Genomic DNA, 13,793 nt, shown 5'->3' with positions numbered 1-13,793 from the left:
GCCACCTCAATAGTAATGACTCCTGTCTTACTTAAGTCAAGTTCTTTGGAAGCAGAACCTGACAGGAGGACTTCCATGCAAGCTTCCAGGAGAAACTGGTAAGGAAAGAGAAAGCAGGATGGGAAAGGGGAAGAAACCAAGCAGGGTATAATTTCAGGTGATGTCTCAGCTTCTGCCTGATCCCAAGGGGATGTCTAGAATTGAAATTATAGCTGAGTTTGTCCCAACTCCAGACAAGGAAGCTGAGCTCTCACATGAATGCTTCAATTGATCAGGAGCGCCGGCACTTTCTGGCTCTCTGCGTGTGTCAGTGTCGTGGGGAAGCTCATGCTCCAGTAAGCCTCTGCCTGTCACAGTGACACCCCTCCCTCCATCGATGGGGAGTTTCCTAGAGAGTTAGCATTTCTAGAACATTCTGCATGTTAGGTACCAGTGGAATGATATAACAGGCCATATGACAACGCAGAAGGGAATTTCTCCTAAAAAAGAACTTGAAACTGGGAACTGAAGCATTGTCTGCTTTGCTCTCAAAGCCTGACTTACGGCCAGGGTACGGACATGTAAATTAGGCCCTGATGATTAGACACGACCAGAGCAGCTATTACTCAACAACTAATGACAAAGATTTGGAATCCATGCTTCTGAGCACAGCGGCAGTTGGAGTCACTGTGTCTGGTTTCCAAAAGTGGCTACAACACTGTCCACTGTCCAGTATTGATGGTACCACTGGTACCAGAAGAACTGGTATCTTCCTGGCATAAATGCCATGGAATTAATTGGATCCTGTTACTGGACTTGCTTCTACAGCACTCTAGAATATTCTGTAAGCGACCTAATCTTTTAGTAAACTGCATTTCAGCCAAAATTGGCCAGAATTAATCTCTATTATTTTCAATTAAGGACCCCGAGTAATAGATTGGCTGTCATTTATTCCCTCCTATCACTGCACTTCTTCCTGCCACAGGACCTTTGCTCGTGTTTTCTTCCATCTGCTTTCTTCTCACTTCATTCAGTTATTTGCTATTTATTTTTAGGTTCTTAGCTACAATAAATGGTACCTCTTCAGGAAGCCTTCTCTGATCCACCATTAAATATTCTCACAGTACCATTTACCTCTCCTTCCCATTATGTATTTCCTTTGCATGGCTACTTGATTAATACTCATATCCCCCTCCTAGTACATAAACTCTCTGAGATCAAGGGCCACATCTGTTTGGGCCATTCTATTTCCAGAGCTGAGTCCTCTGGCTAGAATATAAGAAGCACACAATAAGCATTTGTTAAATGAATACATTAAAGAAAGAAACTGAAATCTTTCCTCTAACTATTCAAGGGATTACCCTGAATAAAATGAGCATGTATGTGAAGCAGACACCAGAATTTTGGGCATAGAGAGGCAGATCGGTAGTAAATCACTCCATTCCTCCTAGCTCCTCTTCCTCCATTTCTGCACCTCACTTCCAGTCCCTCCTTGGTCTTCATCGCTATTATCTAAACAGGATATTTTATAAATCCTCACGATGGCGCATACTGAAGCCAAGGAATTGTGAAAACTTGAGTTGCTCTCCGTCTTCTGTGATCAAAACTTAAATTCCTAAATTGGAAAAGACCTCTTGATTTTGTTCTGCCTTCGGGAAGAATCCCAACCGCTCTGAAAGTTCCAGCCGGTTATAGCTTTTACTGTTCTTGATAACTCCACACAAACCGCATTCCTGTAAAAGCTCCCAAGCTAAGAAATACCTTTTTGTTCTTTGGTTCATTCATGCAGCGTAGGCTTGCACTTTTTCCCTCCCCCTCACTGATAAATTTATTCAGTTTCATTCCTTGTTCTTAGCTTGAAGTACCAATTAGAAGTTGCCTTGCGGTAGCTGATAGAAGCATCTGTGACTTAATATATATAGTTACATGAGGATTTTCAAGGAAGGGCGATCCACGCGGAATGTATAAGCACACATAGGGTGAACTTGCGTGTTGGCACAGTCCCACCCGCCCACACACAGCTTCACAGAGATGTTGCCATGGCATTTCTTCTACAATGAGAAGGACTCCCTGCCTGAATGCTATTGTTCTTCTCCAGCACCTGCAAGGTCTGTTTAAATGTCAGACTCCTTAATTTTTACCCTAACTGAACACAGCGTCACCAGTTAAGAGCAGCGGCTCATCAAAGGCTTCAGAGGGAGATACTTTCCATTCAAAGGACTTTAATGGCTACATTTTATTCATTCACTCAGTCCCCTTTGTTAATTCAAAAATGGCAAAGAGCTTTTTTTTTAAATCTGCCGATTTCTAATTCTCCATTCCGTTTCATTTTGAAGGCTCAGGTTAGGCAGCAAGTCTGAGTTACCTTTGAAAGACAGCAGCTCAGTCCAAATTGCATTTTGTGTAACTCAGCCAAATTAGATCGCAAAAAGAGCCCAGCTGCTTGGCTGGGGCGAGCACCAGAGTCCTCTCCTGCTGAAATGGGAGCTGTCACCCATTTTTCTGTCACAAAAACCAGACACACAGTGTTCCGTAAATTATTCTTCCTACCAGTGTAGGAGGAAAATATAATAAGAGGAAGTCATTTGTGCAGTAAAGAGCAATCTAACAGCACTGAGATAACACTCGTCTAGACTCATCCTAATTCAGTTCCTTTATCCTGCAAAATCAGTGGGGATGCAGTAGACATACCCCACCCACTTATAGATCCAGGCAAGAAATGGAGGGTCTGTCCCAATGATAGCATCATAAAGTAGTTGGATATCAGCCTCTCTGAGATGCTGCACTGAGATTTTATGTGTGGGGTTTTCTTTTTATAGCTACTTCATCTGTGATATGGATTCACTGCTGTAGGTCAAACCAGGACCTTACTGAACTGAGACCTAAAAACAGCAAGTTAATCAGTCTTGCTTCCAGGAATACAAACACAGGTTTCTTTTGGGGGGAGAAAAAAGGATTTATTTTCATTGAAATAAAGAGTGAATTGACTTTGAACTGGTGTACTTAAGTTCTAGTCACAGCTGTATCTACTGTCCAGCTGGGTCCTTCAGCTAGATTACTTCCTCTCTCCTTTGCAGAGTTAGAGTTGGATTAGGTAGTTGCTAAATTTGGAGATCCGAGTGGAATTCTGTTAGGCCAAACCTAATAAACTTAGCCTATTTTAGTAAAACAAGCACTAATCAGAGACATGACTTCAGAAAAAAAGTAAATAACAGAGATGACTAAGTGTCCTTTGCCAAACAGCAGAACAAAAATTTTTAGTGGAGATCTGCTTTGTGCTAGGCACTTTCGTAAGTGGTTTAGGTTCAGCCCATTTCCTTGGTGACCCCAGGTTAAGGACTCTGAAGACTCAAGTTTTGCCCTTGGCACTTACTACTGTTAAGCTACACAGGCCTAGCCCCTCCAGGAAGTCTTACTATGGGGTGGCTCTACATCTGCCATGCACTTGGTGAAGAGGAGTCTCTGGGTTCAAGTGTCTTGAACTCTTGCTCTGGCTGGGCTCAGGTGTGCATCAGACTAACTGCCTGAGGTAAGCTGGCCTTGGGGCACATTTTTTTAAATGTTCACAATTGGCCCTGGCTGGTGTGGCTCAGTGGATTGAGCACAGGCCTGTGAGGCAAAGGGTCGCTGGTTGGATTCTGGGTCAGGGCACATGCCTGGGTTGTGGGCCAGTCCACAGTAGGGGACACATGAGGGGCAACCACACATTGATGTTTCTCTCCCGATCTTTCTCCTTCCCTTCCCCTCTCTCTAAAAATACATAAATAAAATATTTTTAAATAAAATTAACAATTGGTAAGGCCCATGATCTCATCAATCAGAATGAATACTGACCATCCTGATGGCCTGACCCGGTGCAAACAGCTGAAGGTCAGCCCTAACTTTATGCTAACCTTCACATAGAACAAAGCCACAGGGCCATTGCACATGCTGTCTATCCTGCCTAGAAGGATATCTCTCCCCTCTTCACCGACTGCTGCCTACTGACTCATTCAGATGAGGTGAATCCAATCATCCTATGCGATTAAAAAGACACAAATTATATGATTCAGTTTATATGATATTATGGGAGAGATAAAACCCTGGGGACACAAGACAGACTAGAGCTGCCTAGGGACTGGGTATGAGGGACGGGGATTGACTGCAGAGGGGCAGGAGGGAACTTTGGGGTGATAGAAGTATTTTCTATCTTGATTACGGCAAAGGTTGCATAACTGTGTTTGTCAAAATTCAATGAAGTATCCTCCTTAAAAGCAAGAATTTTACCATATTTAATTTATACCTCAAAAAAGCCTGGCTTACATAAAAAACCCCACACAATTAAAAGTGAAATAAAACTCCAAAACTTAGGATGTAAGACTATTTCATGACTTTCTACATAGAACAGTGGCTGGCTATGATGCAATTGTCCTTTCTTTTTAGTTGGCACAAATGTCCCTAAATTTAATAAGCAAGACTTCTTATGTGACACTCCCTGCCAGGGCAGAGTCTGAGAAAGAGTGGGGTCTGGGAATGAAGGACATGTCCCCAAGGTCACATTGCTTTGTGGTCAGGCTGAATGTGCAGGGCAGAGATGTGGGAATAAATTCTGAGCTGAGCTTCGGGGAGCAAAGTAGTGGGCCAGGCTGGACAAGCGCACAGAGAAGTCTGCTGCCGAGCTGGGAAAGGGGCAGAAGCAGAGAAGTGGTGGAACAAGCTACAGACTGGACATGTAACTGTGCTCTAAAGGTATGGAAGCCAGGGCATCCTGTTGCTCTCAACAAATCCCTCCCCATTAACTCTCTCCAGTACGTTAGATTCACACCAACATACACGAGAGTGAGGGCAGGGCTGTGTCTTTGTCACCCACAATAGTCTCTGGCATATGTTAGCAACTTGGTGTATTTCTGAAAGGAATGAATCTTCTATACCATGTGCTGGGCATAAGTTCAGGAGTTACAGACCATGGGTTTTGCAGTTAGCAAGAGCTGCAAAGGTTTTCAATTTATATGCCCAGCCACGTGGCCTTAGGCAATATATGTAGCTTGTCTGAGCCCCTGTTACCTGCCTGTGCAATGAGGCCAACACATCCTGGGGGAGTATTGCGGACTGAAGTGGGAACTTGGGTGAGCAGGCAGTAAGCACCAGTGAACCAAAGCTCACAAGTGAGCAGTTATTACAGCCCAAATGAAACCCACGGAAATGGGGACGGTCCACACAAGGAGCTTTTTTGAAAATTACTTCAATTGCCCAGGCTCAAAAAGGGAGACCTTTTACATAAATATCTGGGTCTGGAGCTTCTCTTTAACACCAGAACCTGCCTTTTGCCAGGGCGGCCATGAGAGGGATTCTCCCTTCAGACAGGACAGGTGTTGTCCAGGTCTCGTGTTGTCTCAAACCACTTCCGTGACTTCGCCCACTCGGTCACTGTGGCCGTGTGTGTTTGAACCAACAGTAATGGTAGCGGTGTGATTCATGTGTTTCTGATTGGCACTTAAACAGCAGCTGTTCCTTTTTGGGTTGCTCTTATTACATTTTCCTGGCCACTAGAGGGCAACACAGACTCAATTAAAAAAACATGCAGAAGTTATTTTTAAAAACATCACATATTTAAAAATATGTGAATAGTTTCCATAACTACATGCTATATATTTATATGCACACATCTACAGAAAAATTTTTTTATTTTTTAAAAGGTTTCATTTATTTATTTTTAGAGAGAGGAGAAAGGAGGGAGAGAAACGTCTATGTGTGGTTACCTCTTGGGTGTCCCCTACTGGGGACCTGATCCACAACCCAGGTATGTGCCCTGACTGGGAATTGAACCAACGACCCTTTGGTTCACAGGCTGGCACTCAGTCCACTGAGCCACACCAGCCAGGGCCAGAGAGATTTTTTTAAATGAGTACAATGCCGATACATGACAGGCCATTTCTTTCGGTAATGTTGACAAATATAAAGAATAGATGACTCACCACCTACACTTGGAGGGAAAACACAAAGAAATGGCTTCCTTCCCTGTGCTTCCAAACTCCCAGACTGTGAATTCTGGCATTGACTCCCATACCACAGGCTATGCATAGGGGTCAGTGTAAGGGTTGAGAGCAGAAATATGGGGTATACTACCCAAGTTCAAATCCCTGCTATGTGATGGTTGGCTGGTCACTTTGCCTTGCATATCTGTGAAAGGTGAATTCATCTGTGCAGGGCCAGGTTCACGGAACCAGCGCGTTCTCATAGACCGTTTTTTCCCTTCCTCAGAAAGGCCTTGTGCTTGGGGTTCATGCCCCTCCATCCCAAGCCTGAAATTCTTAACGATTTTATATTTTTGTGCTTTGTAAGTGAAACCTGTCGGGACAATGAAACACATGCCAGGGACTCGGAGCCTCAGCACACACAAGGCCCTGCTTCCCACTGCGCCCCAGGATGGATCTTCCCCTGCTCCCCTGGGGCGTGACAACAGTGAGATAAGTGGAAAGTGTCCTGCGGGGACATTCGTCACTGATAAATTCGCCCCTTCAGGGCATGGTCAGGCGGCCTCCATGCTGAATTCCGAGCAGCACAGAGGGAGGCAGAATAAGTAGACTGGAAACCAGAGAGCAAGCAGTCCTGGTAAAGCCGGCCCGGAACTGGTCCCAGCCGGCTGTGGCCGCCCAGACAGCACCGCTAACTCTGGCCAGAACAACTGTGGAACTAGGAAGGGTTCCACACACCCCTCAAGACTAAGCATGCTTGTAATGGCTTCTCGGTGGACGCTTCCAGATGACCAAGATCCCTGCTGTCAAAAATTACCTTTGATCTAGTACTAATGTCTCAAGGAGCATGAACTGCATCAGTTCTTGGGGAAACAGATTTAAGAGAAATTCAAAATCAGATGGACATAAGATAAAATTTTAGCTTTTTTAAATTAATATTTTAAAGGATTCATAAACCCCTATAACTTAACTGAGAATTCTCCAATGCCTATAAATGCATGTTTTTGTTGATAGTAATATAATGAAGAAATCAGGGGCCTGGCTGGTATGGCTCAGTGAACTAAGTGCTGGCCTGAGAACTGAACAGTCACTGGTTCAATTCCCCATCAAGGCACATGCATGGGTTGTGGGCCAGGTCCCCAGATGGGGGACTTGCAAGAAGCAAGCTATTAATATATCTCTTGCACATCAGTGTTTCTCTCCCTATTTTTCTCCCTTCCTTCCTCCAAAAATAAATAAATTCTTTTTTTAAAAAGCAGTAATAAGTTTATATAGCTTAAAATGTTTTTAAATAACCTGAACTGGGAAGTAACCTACTTTCCCTTGAATTTACATGAAGTATTAGTTTTCTACCAAGTTTAATTATAAATTATAAAAGCAATTTTTAAAATGTCCATTTATGGTTTATGATGGTAAATATTTTAAGAAAACATTATAATTTTAATTCTATAGCTAAAGCTAATATCCATGGCTTTTCATGATCACAAATAAAGTTATCATGGAAATATAAATTGAAAACCTTACCTAAAATTACAAAAAAATTTCATAATGCTTCTTTCTACTCTTGCTGCTTTAACAACCAAGTTTTTTCAAACAATTATTAAAATCTCCCTTTTTTGTATCTCCTAACCAATGTATGAGGAGTGAATCTCAAATTCAACTAAAGAACAAGAAGAACTGCTGTATAGGATTTCCAAAGCTAGAAAGATGTAACAACGTATTTTACAGACTTTTTGGACATATAATGGTTATAAATTTTGGAAGCACCTCCAATGCTTGCAAATAAAGAACTAATAAATCATTACACAAGAAAGTATGCAGTTATATAAATGATGTGGAATAGTACTTACAGGCATGACAACATGTGTGATCTAGTAAACAAAAAGAAGCAGCTATCTACATGTTGCACAAGACTATTGCGATAAATTTAACACTATATAGCTGGGAAGAAAAAAAGGAAGCATGAACCCCTCTCTTAAAGATGGTCACCTCTGGGGAGAGATGCATTTCCTAAGGACTTTTCTTGCTGTCTTATTATTTTTATTAATTGCTATATGTAAGGTCTGTGTCTGGTACATTAAACCATTTTAGAAGTGCATTTCTCAATTATGAATCATACCTGGACTCTTAGTGAAATGACAATTTTCTAACAATTCATGATTTATCTTCTTAAAAAGCTGCAGCAGGTTCATATTCATCTCTGCAATGACTTCGCTGTTCCTTTTGCATTCTACATACCCTTGGGCAGCGGAGGAAAGGATGGGTTGAGTATAGGACAGAGTTGGAGGCTGGACATAACCCTGGATTCTTCCTGGGCACATGTCATGCTTGGGGATATTGGAGACATCCCTTCTGCTTGAATGCCCCCTACCCCCAATCGCCCAGGCCTTGGCCTAGATATCTCTTCCCCCAGGAAACCTTCCTCGATGCCTATACATTTCTGTTAGTGCTTTTGTGTGTCCCTACATGCATGTCAAAGCATTCAAATTGCTCAAGTATTTTTTATTTACTTAGCTTTAATCCCTCCTCCAATATAAATTCGAGAGAAGCAAAAACTCATATCTTTTTTCATTATCACTGATCTCCAGCCCCTTACACAGCATCTGCATCAAAGTAGATGTTTAGTAAATATTTGTCAAGTGGATAAAAAGATCCATACTGTCCATCAGAGTGGGGAAAAGATGGAGTACCACCGTGTGAAGTTTCTCCCAGGACCTTCCACAGAAGCTGCGCTGGCTGAAAGAGACTCACCTCTCTGCGGGTTCAAGGTTCAGACCACATGGAGCCAGGAGAGGCAGAAAATGGGGCTGGGTTTAAGAATAGATACAGGATGAGACAAAAGATAGAATAAATGATTCAGAGATGACCAAACTAGGAGAAAAATTAGTAGCTAAGAAAACTGGAGCAGTCACTTTCCATCCTTCCATCCTGAAGGATCCTCTATGGCTGGGGACAGACATTTTCACCCTCTGAGGGTACAGCCACCTAGAGGTTCTGTCAATACAACATGAGATTTAACCCCTTACAAAACTAAACATACTCCACTGAGGTTCTTGGGCCCAATCTCTTAATGTTGCAAACAAGTATTTTAGAAACAAGAGGATTGTTTTTATCATTATGTCTCTGCCCCAGGGGCATACACAGGTACAAAATCACGTCAGACATGAATTCATAGCCTGTGGGGTTAGAACACTGCTGTTCACTAATCTCAAGTGCACTCTGGGCTCCAGAAGCTGGAAATACAGCAGTTAACTTGGCATGTAGTCTCTTCTGAAGCAGAAGAGGGAGGAGGAGAAAGCAAATGCCCTTCTCAGTCCTCCCCCAAGACAGAAGTCAGCCTACACTCACAAACGGCAAAGGTGTTTGTGCCTGCGATCTGAGTCTAGCCCCACCTCTGAGGAGAAACTCAGAATGGAAGAGAACCACCCATCTCCGCGCCTGCCCTGCCCACGGGAACAGCAGAGGCTGGGCATCCCAGTTAGGAAACACATGACTGTGTGACTCACCACAGTCTCCAACTTGGAAAGAAGGATTCTAGTGTGTTTCTGATAATACATAGGTGCAGAGCCCAGACAGCTGGTGGAGGTGTTTTTTTTTCACTTATTAGCTTTGATGATAAAAGTATAAACAGAAGTACAATTCTCAATATTCTTCCAACATGTGGAAACAGGTCAGAATTAAGTCTATACATATACATGTGTCCTGCATGAAGAAAATCCTAAATTCAAAAAACAAATGTCTAAAATACTAATGGGCCCTACAGGACACACGGCAGGCGTGTGACATTTTAGATTACCAGTGACCCAGGGAGATAAGGAGTAATATCTATATTCTAAAAAGATACTCTGTGATTCTCACGAAAAAGGTCCAGAGGTAGCCTCTTGGGTTCAGTCCCAGGAAGGGAGGAATAGATTAAAATGGGCTGACTCTCCCACAGGTTACAACTGTAAACAGTATGAAAAATATTGTAATAAACAGCTATTTGAAGGCTCTTAAAAATGGCCAAAAGCAGGCAGAACTGGAGGGAACGTGCCTGTGGCAAGAAGGCAACTGCGCTGGGCAAGATCGACATTTAGACAGGCTTTTCCCTGAGGCATGCCCCGGCTATGTGCAGGTAAGTTAAAATTGCCTTGTTTATGGTTAAAACTAGATAAGCCAGAAGAAGAGAGATTAAAAAAAAAAGAAATGAAGAACAAATGCAGCAAACAGAAAACAGTAACAAATACGGCAGAGATTAATCCAAAAATATCAATGATCACTTCAAATGTGAATTATCTAAATATACCAATTAAAAGACAGAGACTGACAGAGTAGATAAAAAAAGACCCAACTATATCATGTCTACAAGAAAACCATTTTAAACATAAAGTCATAGATAAATTGAAAGTAAAGGGATTGAGAAAGATACACCTTGCTAATACTAATGAAAACAAACCTAGAGTAGCTATTTCAATTTCAGACAAAGACAACTTCAGAACAAGGAGAAACATCAAGAACGAAGTAGAAAGGGTGTTGAGGATTAAAAGGTCGATTCTCCAAGAAGACATAACAATTGTTAACGTGCACGCACCTAACAACACGGCATCAAAATATGTGAGGCATCAAAATATGTGAGGCAAAAACGGGTGGAGCTGCAAGGAGAAACAGACAGAGTGTTAGAGCCGGAGAGCTCAGCCTCCCCGTCAGCCAACTGACAGGTGCAGCAGCTAGAAGGTCCAAGGACATAGCTGGGCTCACAGCACCGTCAGTCAATTGGATTTCATTGATACTTGTAGAATACTTCATCCAACAACAAAACACACTCTGCTGAAGCTCACATGGAATATTCACCAAGATAGGCCACCTCCTAGGTTAGAAAGTCACACCTTAGCAAATATAAAATTGAAATCATACAAAGTATGCTCTCCCAACAACACAAACGTACAACTAAAAATTTATAACAGAAAGCTAGCTGGGAAATCCCCAAATACCTAGAGGTTAATTAAGCAACTTATAAACAATACATGGGTAAAATAGGAGTCTCGAGAGAAATTTTAAAATATTTTAAGGAAGAAAAATGAAAATGCCACTTATGAAAACTGGTGGGATTTGGTGAAAGCAGTACTCAGAGGGAATGTAAGATGGTTTGGCAGTTCAAGATGAAGAGCTAAAGACGCAACTACCACAGGACCCTGCAGTCACACTCAGAGAATTGCAGTTCTCCCAAAAAGATTTCCATCCACACAAAAACCTGTACTCAGAGGTTTACCGCAGCTTCATTTCTGATACCCACAGACTGGAAACGATGCAGCTGTACTTCCACAGGTGGAATGATTCAACGACGGATCGTACAGCCGTCCCACGCACACCACGGAGTACCACTCGGCCGTGAAACTGGAGCTGTGTGCAACCGCCAGGACCAATCTCCAGAGAATTGGGCCGAGTGAAAAATGGCTGATCTCCCGAAGTTTCATGCTGTATCATTCCATTTACATAACATTCTTGAAATGACAAAATTATGGAGCTGGAGAATGAATGAGGGGTTGTCAGGGGCTAAGGAGGGAGTGGTAGTGGGAGGGAAGAGGGTGTGACGAGAGGGAGACATGAGGGTTTTTTGTGGTGATGGGAATGTTCTGCACTGTAACTGATTCAATGCCAATATCCTGGTTGTGATAATAGAGGAAAAGAATAAAGGGTACAAGGTCTGTCTCCGCATTTTTTATGAAAGATTATATTCTGTTTATTTTTAGAGGAGAAGGGAGAGAAACATCGATCGGTTGCCTGTGGCACATGCCCCAACCCGTGACCAGCTGGCAACCCAGGCATGTGCCCTGACCAGGAAATAGAACCAGCAACCTTTTGCTTTTCGGAACGATGCCCAACAGACAGAGCCGCACTGGTCAGGGATCTGCACGATTTATTACAACTGCACATGAACCTATAGTTATTTAAAAATTGAAAGTTTAAGAAAAAAATGATAGGGGTGTGGGTTACATGGGTGTAAACTTAATCTCAACTTTAAAATAATGATGTGACCTCTTACCCACTAATTTACTGCTTTTCAATAAACTAGGACAAGAGTGATCATAAGATTTGAACTAAAATTTTGCATATTGTACCATAATTTCTCATAAATACTTCTTTTGTAAGCTCCTTAGAGACTATCTTGAGTCAACCTAATAGAGTTCAATTCATATTAAAATATTACTACTTTCTAGTCTCATATTAGTCTTGGCTCCCATTTGAGTAACATTGTTTGAAATAGACCCAGGGAGATTCCTTAATAATATATTGAGTAACCCTTCTTTTTTTGCCACTTATATAATTAGATATAATTATAGAACAATGGTAATGGCTTATTAGGAGATGGGATGTTTTATAAAGAAACCACTTAATATTATGAAACAAAAGTGCATGCTATCACACAAAGCTCTATTCAATGCAGCACAGTAATTCATTTGCTTGGGTGTAGAATTTATACGTTGTGAAACCTGAAACTATACCTTGTAAAGCAAAATAAATTTGAAAACTAAAGATGTTGGCTGAGCCCTGGCTGGTGTGGCTGAGTGGATTGAGCACTGACCTGCAAATCAAAAGGTTTCTGGTTTGATCTCCAGTCAGGGCACATGCCTGGGGTGCAGGCCAGGTGCCCAGTTAGGGGCACGCAAGAAGCAACTGATTGATATTTCTCTCCCTCTTTCTCCCTCCTTTCCCCTCTCTCTGAAAATAAATAAATAAAATCTTTTTTAAAAAATAATTGTACATTAAAGGAAAGATGTTGGCTGGATTTTGTAAGTGCTCCTTACTCAATGAAAGGTTCATTTAATTGCTTAACTAATAATTTAAATTTCATTATTTCTCAAAACTGAAATCAGATTTTTTGCTTAAAAGATAGTTCCACAGCATTTGAGAGCTTGCCCCTTGGCATATGTCATCAGTTTGGTTCAAACAAACTCTTACCCCAAAAAAGAGCTTTCTATATAATTACCAGAATATCTTTTTTTTTTAAGCTCAGGTTATTCTTCTTTTTTAAAAAAAATATTTTATTTATTTTTTTAGAGAGAGGGGAAGGGAGGGAGAGAGGGAGAGAAACATCAATGTGTGGTTGCCTTTCACATGCCCCCTACTGGGGACCTGGCCCACAATCCAGGCATGTGCCCTGACTGGGAACCAAACCAGTGACCCTTTGGTTCCTAGGTCTGCACTCTATCCACTGAGCTACAACAGCCAGGGCCAGAATATCTTTTTACAATTTTTTATAACCCAGCCAGACAGAATATCCTTTAATTTCAACATGAGTGAGAAGTAACTGGGGATATCAGAATCATAGAATATTAAAACTAGAAAGTCGAGACAATTTCTGTTTAGCTATCTCAATATATACAGAAGGAATCTGAACCACAGAAAAGTGAAGAAGTCACTCAAGCACACAAACTGTTTCAGTTAATGTGCATTTAATCAATACTTATTTATAGCACCCTCTACTGGAAAGCCCTGTTAGATTGGCTGGGGACATAGCAGTGAATGAAAAGGGAGAAAAAAACTCCTAACCTCCAGAGTTTATATTCTAGTGGGGGGAAAAATACAAATAAACTATATAAACCACCAGACAGACAGATGTGCTATGAAGGAAAATGAAGCAGAAAGAGGCATGTGTTGCAAAAGGAAATGGCCGATTTAAACATAAGGTCTGAGAAGGACTTGATCAAATGACATTTGAGCAGCTACACAGGTGAAGTGGGAGGGTTGCATGAGTCAAGGCTGAGCTTTCTGGGCAGAAACAAGGGTCCACACAAAGGTCAGAGGGAGACTCATTCTTGGCCTGTTCTGGAAACAGCCTGGAGGCTGCCGTGGCTGGAGCAGAGCAGGGAAATGGAGTAG

This window comes from Artibeus jamaicensis, unplaced genomic scaffold (genome assembly GCF_021234435.1).
Source record: "Artibeus jamaicensis isolate MK-2021 breed Jamaican fruit bat unplaced genomic scaffold, CSHL_Jam_final contig_354, whole genome shotgun sequence".
Lineage (NCBI taxonomy): Eukaryota > Metazoa > Chordata > Mammalia > Chiroptera > Phyllostomidae > Artibeus > Artibeus jamaicensis.
This window is presented reverse-complemented; position numbering follows the sequence as displayed.